This window comes from Chiloscyllium plagiosum, chromosome 6, assembly GCF_004010195.1.
Source record: "Chiloscyllium plagiosum isolate BGI_BamShark_2017 chromosome 6, ASM401019v2, whole genome shotgun sequence".
NCBI classification, from domain to species: domain Eukaryota; kingdom Metazoa; phylum Chordata; class Chondrichthyes; order Orectolobiformes; family Hemiscylliidae; genus Chiloscyllium; species Chiloscyllium plagiosum.
This window is the reverse complement of record NC_057715.1, coordinates 83,489,012-83,501,279: the sequence shown is the minus strand read 5'-3', so window position 1 is coordinate 83,501,279 and position 12,268 is coordinate 83,489,012. Positions and strand designations below refer to the sequence as shown.

At 36.4% G+C, this 12,268-nt stretch overlaps 1 protein-coding gene across 2 annotated transcripts in view; it reads right to left on the bottom strand.

Annotated features, from left to right (window-relative positions):
* The window catches only part of pan3 (poly(A) specific ribonuclease subunit PAN3), a 173,633-nt gene that overhangs the window by 93,033 nt on the left and 68,332 nt on the right, over positions 1 to 12,268 (bottom strand). The window lies entirely within an intron of this gene.

Sequence of the window (12,268 nt, the reverse complement as noted above, 5' to 3'; positions counted from 1 at the left end):
GGCAAGTGTGCCAGATGCCTTCTTAACCACCATCTACCTGTGATGGAAATATCAAACCATTATGTACCTAAACTCCTAGGTCTCTGTTCTACAACACTACACAGGGGCCTACCATTAATTGTATAATGCTTTACCTAAACACAATATTTTGCATTTATGAAAATTAAACTCCATCTGCCACTCCTCAGCCCACTGATCCAATTCATCAACACCTCTCTGTAATCTTTAGAAAATCGTCTTCACTATCCACTATTGTACCAATTTTGGTGTCATCCGCAAACTTACTATATTCTCGCCCAATTTATTTATATAAATGACAAAAAGTGGGCCTTGAGGAATACCACTGGAAAACAACTCTCCACCACCATCCTGCCTCCTACCATCCAGCCAATTTTGTATCCAAATGGTAAGCTCACCCTGACTCCCACGTGATCGGACTTTACCAATTAGTATACCAAGCAGAACCGTTTCAAAGGCTTTAGTACAGTAAACAACATCTACCGCTCTGCCCTCAATCAATCATTTTGGTTACTTTCTCAAAAAACACAATCAAGTTTGTGAAACATTATTTTCCTCGCACAAAATCGTACTGATTATCCCTAATTATTTCTTGCCTCTTCAAATACATGTAAATTCTATCTTTCAGAATCACCTCCAATAACTTACCCATCACCCATGTCAGACTTGCAGGTCTATAATTCCTAGGCTTCTCCTTATAGCATCTTTTAATTAAAGGCACAACATTAGCCACCCTTCAGTCCTCCAGCAGCTCACCAGATGATATAATGTTATAGATGATATAAATATTTCTGGTGGGGGCCCAGTAATTTATACTCTTTATACGCTTCAAGAGATTCCTTTGATCCCAGTTGTCCGTGATGGTTTTTTATTCTTGACTAGAATCTCAACATCTTTATTCATCCACTGTTCCTTCATCGTATGAGTCTTACCTTTCACTCAAACAGGAACATAATGCCTCTGAATTCTTGTTATCACACATTTGAAAGCCTCCCACTTGTCAGTCATCCCTTTACCTGCAAACAATCTAGTCCGATCAACTTTTGAAAGTTCTTGTCTCATACCATTAAAATTTGCGTAACTCCAATTAAGAACTTAAACTTTTATGGAGGGCTTATCCTTTCCCATAATTACTTTAAAAATAATAGAATTATGATCTCTAATCCCAAAATGTTCCCCTATTAACATTTCAGTCACTTGTCCTTCCTTATTTACCAACAGATCAAGTTTGCTCCTTCTCTAGTAAGGACATGTATGAATTGATAAAGGAAAATTTCTTGAACATGATTAACAAATTCCTCACCATCCAAACCTTTCACACTATGGCAGTCCCAGTCAATGTTCAATCACGTAGATATCTTCTTACAATAGACCTAGACTCCACAATTATAACTTATCTGTAAGCATAGCATAGCTTACAGTTCACAATACATGCACTTAGTAGATGAAACAGTGCACCCGGTTGTACTTCTAAACTACATTTCTTATGAGGTAGGAACAAATGCGAAAGTCAACATAAAATGCAATCATGCCCAACAATGTCAAAAACTGGACATTAGACTAGAACCAGAATACAGCTTTATGCTTGTGTACTTTTAAACAAATGTAGACAGCATGGGGAAAACATTTTGATCATCAAGAATCTTAAAGAATGCAAAGATTTTAGAATTTTCTGGCCAAGTTTGGCTCTTTTCCTGCTCCTGAATTTCTAACCTTGGTGTTCCCCAAAGATCTATCTTTGCATCCTTCCTATTTCTCATCTTCACACGGTTAACAGTGACACCTCAAAAACACAGCATTAGTTTTCACAAATTATGGCAACACCACTCAGCTCTACCTCACCACCAACAACCTCAACCCCTCCCCTTTGCTAAATTATCCAACTTCTTATCTGGCATCCAGTACCAGATGAGCAGAAATTCCCACCAGTTAAACAGAAAAATGAAACAAGGCATTCTTTTTGATGCCTGTTCCAAACTCCATTGTCTAGCTATGAGCTCCACCTCTCTCTCTGGCAACAGTCTGAGATTAAGTCAGTCTGTTTACAAGCTTTGCACATTTGTTACCAAAATGAGTTTTTCCCTTCATATTCATGCCATTACTTAGATCACCTATTTCCACTGTAACTTGACCTGACTTCACTTGTGTTAGGTGATCGTCTCCTAAGATCCACATTAAATCATCTCTGGACTTGACTGTTTCATTGCGTCTAGGCTGGTCTCCCACTTCTACCCTTTGTAAACTTGAGACAATCCAAAACTCCATCTTAACATGCATCAAGTCCTATGTTGGCTCCAAATCAAACAACATTTTGATTTTAAAATTCTCAGCTCTGTAATTTCCTCCAGCCCTGCAACCCTTCCAGATACTGTATTCTTCTAAATCTGGTCTTTGGGCATTCCAAATCTTAATTCGTCTATTACTGGTGGTCACATTTTCATTTACCCAAATCCCTAAGCTCTGAAATACCTTCTTTATACCTGTCTAATTTACTTTCCTCCTTTAAGACAATCCTTAAAATCTACCACTTTGATCAAGTTTCAGACCATATGACCTAATAGCTCCTCATGTGGCTTGATGTCATATTTTGCAAAGAATGTTGAAACATTTCAGTGTATTAAAGGAGTTAGATCAGTTGAATTCAGACAATAAGTGTCCATAATCCAAAAACATCATTGCACATCTGACCTGTGTATCAAATAAATATTTTCTAATCATGTTTTGCAGTCTCATACCTTATAATTCCATGTTCCCAAATGCTGATAACAAATAAACTTGAAACTCTTATTTATGTGATGCATTATGTGCCTTTTGTCCTTATTGTGTGTGTAATAAATGTAGTTGTTTTCTGTGGCTTTACACCATAAGGCAGGAAACAGTGGCCATTTAGAAACCTGATTAACAATAGAAACAGGAAGTTAGTGCTCTCAATTCAACAAAACAGGCTTTTACATAAACAGTGTTGGAGTGTCACAAATCCACCAACAAAAGTGAAATATAATCTATCTGCTCCTTTTAAAACTGCCTAAATTACATTTAATTAAAATAACAGCAGCATTGCTTTACCTGTGAAACTAATGCCACTAAAATATCACTGATTACAATATACTTTGTTTTGCCTGAAGAGATACAACTCTAATGCAAGGTTGCCAACACCGACTGGATATTTCCCGGAGGGTTCATTGTGTAATGTCCCTTCTTCAACTTCCCCTCAAGTCAAACAGCGTTTTCCTCTAACACCGATAGTTTTGTAACTTGCAATTGCAATATAAAAAGAAAAAATACTAGTAGTCTGATTATTTTGTTCATTGTTTGCTCATAGTTTCCAGTAGAATGAAATGTGTAGCTGGAAGTAGTGGTTTTAACAGTAACTTAAGTAAACAGTTTAGTTTAATACATATTAAAATGTATATTGAAAAATTAAATAATACTTAAAAAGTGATATCTCAGCATATTTGCTCTAAATTTCTTAATGCAAGAAGTGAAGTACAAACTATTAATGGCTTGAAAATTATTGGGTTTGTCTTCGAATGGATACTAAGAGATGTGCAAAACAGAAGCAGAAAAGAAACGTTGAAGAAGGATTTCCTATGTAACTTTCAACTGGAATTTCAAAACCACCACAAAATTAATTAGAAACTGAAATGTTCTTGCAAGTTAACAAGAAGAAAAAGGTACAAAGTTTTAAGGAATTTCACAATTGTGTTGCATATTTTCCATAAAAATTCTATTGTTTACAGCTAACTGAACAGAGTATAAAGAGCATTCACTAACCTTATTTTGGAAAAAGGTTCATTGGAAATCTAAAAATTACTATAAAGCTGCATTTTCCTCAGTTATAAAAACAAGCAGTTTTGTTGTAGTACAGTTAAAAACTTTCTGCTCAAGTATAATAGATGTAAGAAATTCCTGTATTATAGTAGATATGCAAAATGGAAGGTTGCATTTTAACCATCACTTACAAAAGATAGCCCCATAATTGAATAGAAAAGCCAGCCATAAACTCACTCTTTCAGAATGGTGCACAACATACTGCCACCCAAGTCAAACTGGTTTAATTCATATTACACGTGATATCGATATTGAATATTCATTCAGAATCATTACTAAAAATGTAACAAACGAAGTTGAGATCAGTCACTCATTAAACTTAAGTTCCAGTCAGAAAATATAATGTTAATTATGCTGTACCCCTATTGCATATTAGGATGGAAATTGTCCAGAAGGGTATTGTGTTCATGCATAAATATACATCTATATGCTAACTCTTTATCAAAAAAAAGAGATGTAAATATTTTTAATGTGTTATGCTCTCCAAACATTTAAATCTACAAATGTTAATGTATAGAGGGCCCAGTGAGTCCACTGGATACTCTTCATTAAGATGATTTATCATTTCACAGTATTTGCAATCCATGTAGAATCAAACACCTTTGCAGTTGGGGCATCCGCCCTGGTTAGAACTACACTCCAGAATTAGACTGTAAGTCTAATATCACAAGATGCAGGCATTGATTTATTTCAATGTGATACATGCGGTGTTAAAAACACCCCAAGTGATCTTGCACCTGAACAGAATCTCTGCCTTTCTACTGACCCTGCAGAAGAAGGAATTAATCTATTACGTGCTCTAAAATCATTTGCTAGCATATGGTTTCACTTTACACAAGTTAGTTAATTAAAAGTAGAAAAAGACTAAAACAAATTTTCTCAGGTGAGAAAAAGACTAAAACAAATTCCACATATTATAATGTCTTTAGAAATGTGACTGCTAGTGGTTTTTAGTGATACTCAGATCAATCTTTATAGTTGTAGCCGAAGGTCACTTAAAAATTATTGTATAGTTGTTAAAAAAAATTAAAATGCAGAAACCTCATTGTTACCAAGCTCAAACTATACCATTAAAAGACAGTAAATAGGCTCAACTGAGTTGTCATAATTTTTTTCCCATCCAATGACACTTTATCAATATAAATCAGTCAGTTTTAGCTGCATAATTTTCACAAGTCTATCTGGCACTTTTATGATGTATGCCTTGTAGAAAGTTAATAAAAAAGAGTTTAGATTTAATTAGATTCCCTACAGTGTGGAAACAGGCCCTTCAGCCCAACAAGTCCACTTCAACCCTCCGAAGAGAAACCCACCCAGATCCATTTCCCTCTGACTAATGCAACTAAAACTATGGGCAATACAGCATGACCAATTCACCTGGCCTGCACATCTTTGGACTGTGGGAGGAAACCGGAGCACCCAGAGGAAACCCACGTAGACAGGGAGAATGTGCAAACTCCACACAGACATTTGCCCGAGGCTTGAATTGAACCCGGATCCCAGGTGCTGAGGCAGCAGTGCTAATCACTGAACTACCATGCCACCCTTAAAAAAAAGCAACATTTTCTGTAGGCAACATAGGAGTCACCCAGATTCAGCAATCTTTTTTATCTCAAGACAATTAATAAACTTTTTAGTCTGTATGAAACCTTTAGATGTCGGAGTTATGAAAGCATTTGAATGTATTAAACTTTGCAAGTGCTAGCTCCACAGAGTTTTCTATTTACTAACCCCATTACCTAGGGCACCTTAAATTTTTAAGTGCAAATATTATAAGTACAAAAGTACAGCAATGACTTAAAGCAACAAAAATATTAGACTCTCCTAAACAAGGGCTATGTTTCATGTGCATGACATAGAAGCACTCTCTACCTGCTGCCCAAAAGTCATGTAATCCATTGGAAAATTCAAGAACAGATCTATAATACAAACAATTAAGGACAATAATGTAGAAAACACCTTTTCTGCTCCTTTAGGTGAGTGTAAATAATTAGAAGATCACTCTACCCTGATTCCTATTGTACAGTATTCACTTTTTGTATCAAATGATCTTCACCTGAACGAGAAATAGGTCTACACAAGTTATTAAATTCAATAACTCTGTTAATGATCTAATATTTATGATCCTGGTTACTAAGACAACAAATGGAGGAAATTTTTTTTCCATTTATCCTCTCAAGATTAAACCAAAGAAAGATCATCACAGTCCCAAAGGACCACAAGGCTACTCTTGTCAGAGAAAGATGACTGGTGGTGAGTTTAACTTTGAAAAGGTGGGACTTTCATGGCACTGTCAGTTGATCTGGCAATCAAACCCATGCTATTGGCATCATTCTGCATCCAGCCAAATGAACTATCTAGCATGTAATTTCCTGTTTTGTCTCTTCTTCCCCTCATAATGGCAGTTATACTTTTGATCATTTCCAATCCATTGATATGTCCCCAGAACTAAAAGCACTTGTAAAATCAAAACTAGCACATTCATCATTTCTGCAGCTACCTTAAAAGAATCCTCGGATGTAACCTAGAATCAGGTGCCTGGGGATTTGTCAGATGTTAGTTCCTCATGCTGCTCCTATACTTTTTGTCTGCTAAAAAATAATTACATTACCTTAATTTCTTCACTCATTTTAGCCCTTCAGTTACCTCTATTTCTGATATTTGCATCTTCTACTATGAAGCAGATGCAAAATATCCATTCAATGCATTGCTCCTTCCAATGATAATACCTCCTGTCTCTGCTTCTAAGGGACCGATGTTTACTTTAACCATTCTTAATTTACTTTCACATTCCTGGCTATTTTACTGTCACAGTCTATTTGTTCCCAAGTTCCTGTGAATACCAACATCTCCTACTTCCTTACCACTCAAGATTAATTTCAAAAATAACAAAATGAATGAAATGGCATTTCCTAGCAAAATTTGCTACATTACACTCAGCTCCCTTTCTCACCTAAGTTACTGATATTGATTGCAAAGCTGAGACGGGAGCATCAATTCTTGCAGTATAATCTGTCAACCCAAAATATCCAGTTTATTCTCCATTTTCCAGTTTTCTGTTAACCAATACTCAATCCATGCTGATGTATCATCCCTGCAACCAAATGAGGTATAAATTTTGTGGTAATAACCTTATCAAATGTTTGTCTTGCAGAGTACAATAAATTTGCTGCATCACAGGTCTTTAAAAGCGCTGCATGGTCACAGACACACGCACCTTAAAGGAGACATGGGTTGTGTGTAGCCTACAGTACTGTGCAATGTTGCTTTGCTGTACAACTAACAGAAAACATTACTCACAATCTGCAAAACCTCTAAAATTTGTCAAGCAAAACCTTCTTTTCATAAATCCATATCACAGTCGAATCATATGATATTCTCACTATTTTGTTATCACACCTCTAACATTACATTTCAGCATTTTCGCTATTACTGATGTCAGGCTAACTGGCTTAAAGCTCCCAGTTTTCTTTCATCTACAATGCCACACTAGTATTGCATACCGTGCAGTACTATCAACAGTAAATAGGTAGATTCCCTCATGCCTGAAAACATAAGCATAAGAAAGGCAAATGCCATGGTCCAGGATGTTGCCATATCATCTATCAGTACTGACCATGTGAATCATGCGACGCTGGAAGTTGCTGATAGCTTCACATATCTGGGTTCCACAATCTCCAGTGATCTGTCAGATCTACACAAGCTTTAAAAAAGATGCATCTGCTATGTCAACGCTGAGTAATAAAGTGCGAAGCAATGGTAACCTGGCCTTGAACCTCAAATCTGCATCCCTTTACTGTCATGAGACCTGGACAAGATGTGGTAAGCAGTAGAAAAGGCTGAATAGTTTCTACTTTCACTGTCTCAGATCTAAGTTTGTTAACAATTGGCAGAACAAGAACAATACAGAGGTCCTGAAGTATAATTCATTATAATGCACATATTAAATAAGTCAACATTTAGGCTTGGCTCAGTCGTTCATTGAATGGATGACAACCTTATATCCAAAGACCTTCGAAATGATGAATTGGCTACACACCATGCACCAACAACTTTACTACTAAAATAGCGAGACGTGAAGGTGCTAAATATTAACACAGTTAACTGAGAGCAGTTGCTAAAATTGAGACCTCTGGAAGCCAACTCATTGGAGTGGCCTTAGAAGAGGCAAGGAGAAATGGTAAGCTCAGCTGGCCAGTGAGGGCTCAGGTAAGGCAGTCCTGCAAATCCTGCTCCTTATCAATCTATTGTCTTCCCCACAGCAAATGCAGTCGAGCCTTCTTATAATCAGCCACACGAAGTAATAAATAACTCATTAATGTATCAATCACTTGCTGACACAATGGAAGACTGCTAGGGCTGTTAGGCTAACTGGCCAATCGTGCCGCAGTTTAGCACTCCTCCTTTCTTAAATCGCATTGGTACTTTTGCTACCATTCTGGAATATTCCTTCTGAATTTCAAATGCAACGCATCCATTACCTCTGCCACCAACTCTTACAATACTAGGGTCTGGGCCATCACATCCATTTATTTGTTTTTTTTTTCACTTTTAGTCCCATTAATTTCTCCAGCAATAATGTATACTGATACAAAACTATTAAATTCCTTAATTTCACTAGACTCCTGTTTCCACACAATTACAAGAACAATTATTTGTCTTCTACGGTGAAGCCAACTATGGAATTTTCCTCTATACTTTTGAAGTGAGGGAGGTAAGCATGTTAGGTGATAATTAAAATGTTCATCCAAACGGGCAAGGTAACACACCTAATTGCCCGTCAATCAACTCATTCAGAGTTGACAGGTATGGAAGAGCAAGTATTTCACCCTACACTGGTGACCTGTCAGAAACTGCCAACCAGAGAAATCCAGGAGTGAGAATTCAATAACTTTTACCTTCTTGTTGTGGAGAGATAGGTATCAGAGGCATAGGTAGAGAGTGATTTTCCAATGCCACTTCCTTGCCTCCATTTAGATTGGACACAAACCATAAGGTCCTTAATTGCTAACAGGTCCTGATGAATTTTCTCAATCTGCACCTAATTGCTAAGGTGAAAAGGAGAAGGTAAATTTCTCACCAAGGCCAATTCACTTTATTATTTTCCCTTCTTGTCACCTGTAGGAAGGGGAAAATTCTGTCCACAATAATTGCCTGACATTTTTTTCTTTAATTGCTGTCAAGAGCATAACAGGCATATCGCAGTGTGGTTGGTGAACTCAAATTATATTGCTTGCTTAGCCATCTTTAGTTTCTTTTAAATGTCCTAATTTTAAATGCAACCAGCAGCAAAGCTATAGTTTAAACAAGATCAAAAGCTAATTAACAATTTTCAACAATAGTTGTGTAATAAAATAAAACCGATAGTTATTACATATAGATATAAATGTTAACAGTAGATATGAATAAAAGATATGTACTTAAACGTTTACCATTATCTATTTACTTTTGTATGCTAAAATTTTGTTTTGCAATCTGTGTCAGCTGACTCAGCCTTCTAACCTTATGTAGTTGGATTTGTTTAAATTTAAGGCATGGTTCCATGCTTAACTAAGCCAGTCATATGGCTGATCTAAAGTTCCATATTACTTTCATTCTTTCTTAGAGGTTTGTTTAATAAATGGCCAATAATTAACACTCCCTCATTGTGCCTAAAGTAGTCTGTTGCTAGTTCTTTCTTTGACATACTGATCTAGAAAATTATCATGAATGCATTGCATAAAATGTCCTATTTTTATATTACAAAGGAAAATCAATCCAAATGAGGCCACCCCTTCTCACAATTGGAATGGTTTCAGGACTAACTGCTCCCTTAATGCTAGAAGGTTCCGACTGAAATAGAGATCACAGTCATAATGGTGTTAGGAGAGAGAAAAATCTTTGATTGCTAGAATACATCATTGCAAAGAAATCGACAATATATAAAGTTAACACAGAAGTCTTTTGGGATTTGAGGATTCTAATGTAAATCAAAGTACTGGAAAAAGCCAGTTCATTTTTGGGCCACATCTTTAATCAAAATTATTTTCTTAGTCCGATTACTGTATAGATAAAGGATAAAGAAATGTATACGATGTCACCCCTGACTGTTCAGGATGTTTGCCCAGTGCATACCTAAGCCAGTCAATCCAAGGTGATCCCAGATTCAATCCGCAGTCTATGCAGAGTTTTTAGATCGCAGCCAGGATTACGAAAAGGATGCTACAAATAGGCCTCAGCTCCAGCTTCTGATTACTGATCCTCCCTTGATCAGATAATCTGTTAACACCCATTCAATTTTCACACATGTCTACTGGTCACTTGGGTGAGGCACTGGAAGAACCACAACCCAGCAAGAAGTCAACTCCTTCAGGAGAAGAAAGGAGAAAAGTGACAGGAAAAAGAGAAAACAAATGTAAAAGGTTTCTGACTTTCCTGGTGCTAAACCAAAAAATCTTCACCGTAAATATCAGCCTTTGAAACTTTGTACCAGCAATTTTGACTGTAGCTTGGATTTGGAATGAAGGCAAGATAACTTCCCAATCACACTCAAAATTGTATATGTATTAAAACATGAATACAATCAAAAGCACTTTTAAAATACCCTTTTATAGAATTTTAGCAATGTAAATTTAATTTTCTTCTTTTGAAAAAATTATGATAAATCTTTGCAGTAAAAATGAATCTTGGGGCAGGGAGGGGAATCTCAGTACATATGGCCTGCCATATAGGAAAAAAAGTATTCTAAAAGTCCAGTTATTTGCTAGATGTATTACAGAGGGAGCAGACTCAATTCTTATGCTGGTTCAAGCACAAATATTATGAACTTTGCCATATCTTAAGTCTTGAGGTGCCCCAGTCAAAAATTTTCAATCAAAATAAGCAGGATTTATTAGAATTTCTTCTTTTGTAGAATATATGGTCTCATTTCACTAAAATACTGTTACTTTCACAATCCCTAATTTTTCCTCCATTCTCCCATTAACAACAACTTGTGATCATTAGACACTTAGTTAAACATCCAAAGACATTTCACAGAAGCATAAATCAGACAAAAGACTGACACTATGCTGAAAGAAGAAACATTAGGACAGACAAAAGCTTGGTCAATGAGCATCGTTTTAAAAGTAGAAAAATACTTTGGTTCCTCGGGTCTTAAAAGAAGTGGCTGCACAGTGGGGGTATATCGGTTATAATCATCCAAATGTACTCTGGATTCTATAAAGGTTTCAGCAGATTAGAAAATGGCAAATGTAACACCACTATAAGAAAGAAAGAAAATAAAGCAGATACTATAGGCCAACTGGCCTATTGTCTGTCAAAGGAAAAAGGTTTCAATCTATTTTGAAACTAATGTTTTAAAAATTAGAATACAATTAGGGAGATTCACATGGCTTTGGCTAATTGATAAAATTGTAGAAGTAACTAGTACTGTAGATAATGGAAAACCAGTAAATGTAAACTATCTGGATTTCCAGAAAGTATCCAAAAAGGTACTGCACATAAGGTTATTATGCAAGACATGACCTCATTATATTTGGAGTAATGTACTAACATGGAAAGAGGATTAGTTAGCTAACAGGAAGCAAAGAGGCATAATAATAAGGTCATCTTAAGTTGACAAACTTAACGAATGGAAGATCACAGTGAAGAGTGCTTAGGCTTCAATTATTTACAATGTACATTATTGACTTGAATAAAAGGGTCTGAGTGCACATTAGATAAATTTGATGACACAAAAGATAGGTGAAGAGGCCAAAATGAGTTTGTAAGAGGATATAGATTAAGTAATAAGAGGGGGCAAAAATTTGGCAGATGGATTACAATATAGGAAGTGTGTGCTTAGTCACCTTGGCAGGAAGAACAGGAAAAAAAAAGTTATTTAAATGGAAAAAGACTGCAGATACTTGATGTGGAGGCAGCTGGGTGTGTCAGTATATGAATCCCAAAATATTAATGAGCAAGTACAAGTGATCAGAAAGGCAAATGGCATGGTGGCTTTTGTTGCATTGGGAATGTAATATAAAAGTAGGGAACGGTTATTACATCTGCTTAGCGACTTAATGAGACTGCATCTGGAATACTTCATTTCCTTATTCGTGGAGGAATACTGGAAGCAGTTCAGAAAAGGTGTACTTGGGAAATTCCTGGGATGAAATGGCTGTTCTATGAGGCAAGGCTAAGCCAGTCAAGCCCATGATCATTGGGATTGCGAGATAACCTTGTTGAAACACTCAAGACTCTAAGGGAACTTGACAGGGTGGATAAAAAGAGGATATTTCTCTTGGTATGGAACAAGGTTTAAAAATTTGTGGTCTACCACTTTAAAGAGATGAGGAGAGTTTTTTCTCAGAGGTTCATTGCCATGGAATTAAGGCCACAACCAGATCAGCCATGACCTTACCAAATGACAGAAAGACCCAATGGGCTGGAGAGCTTA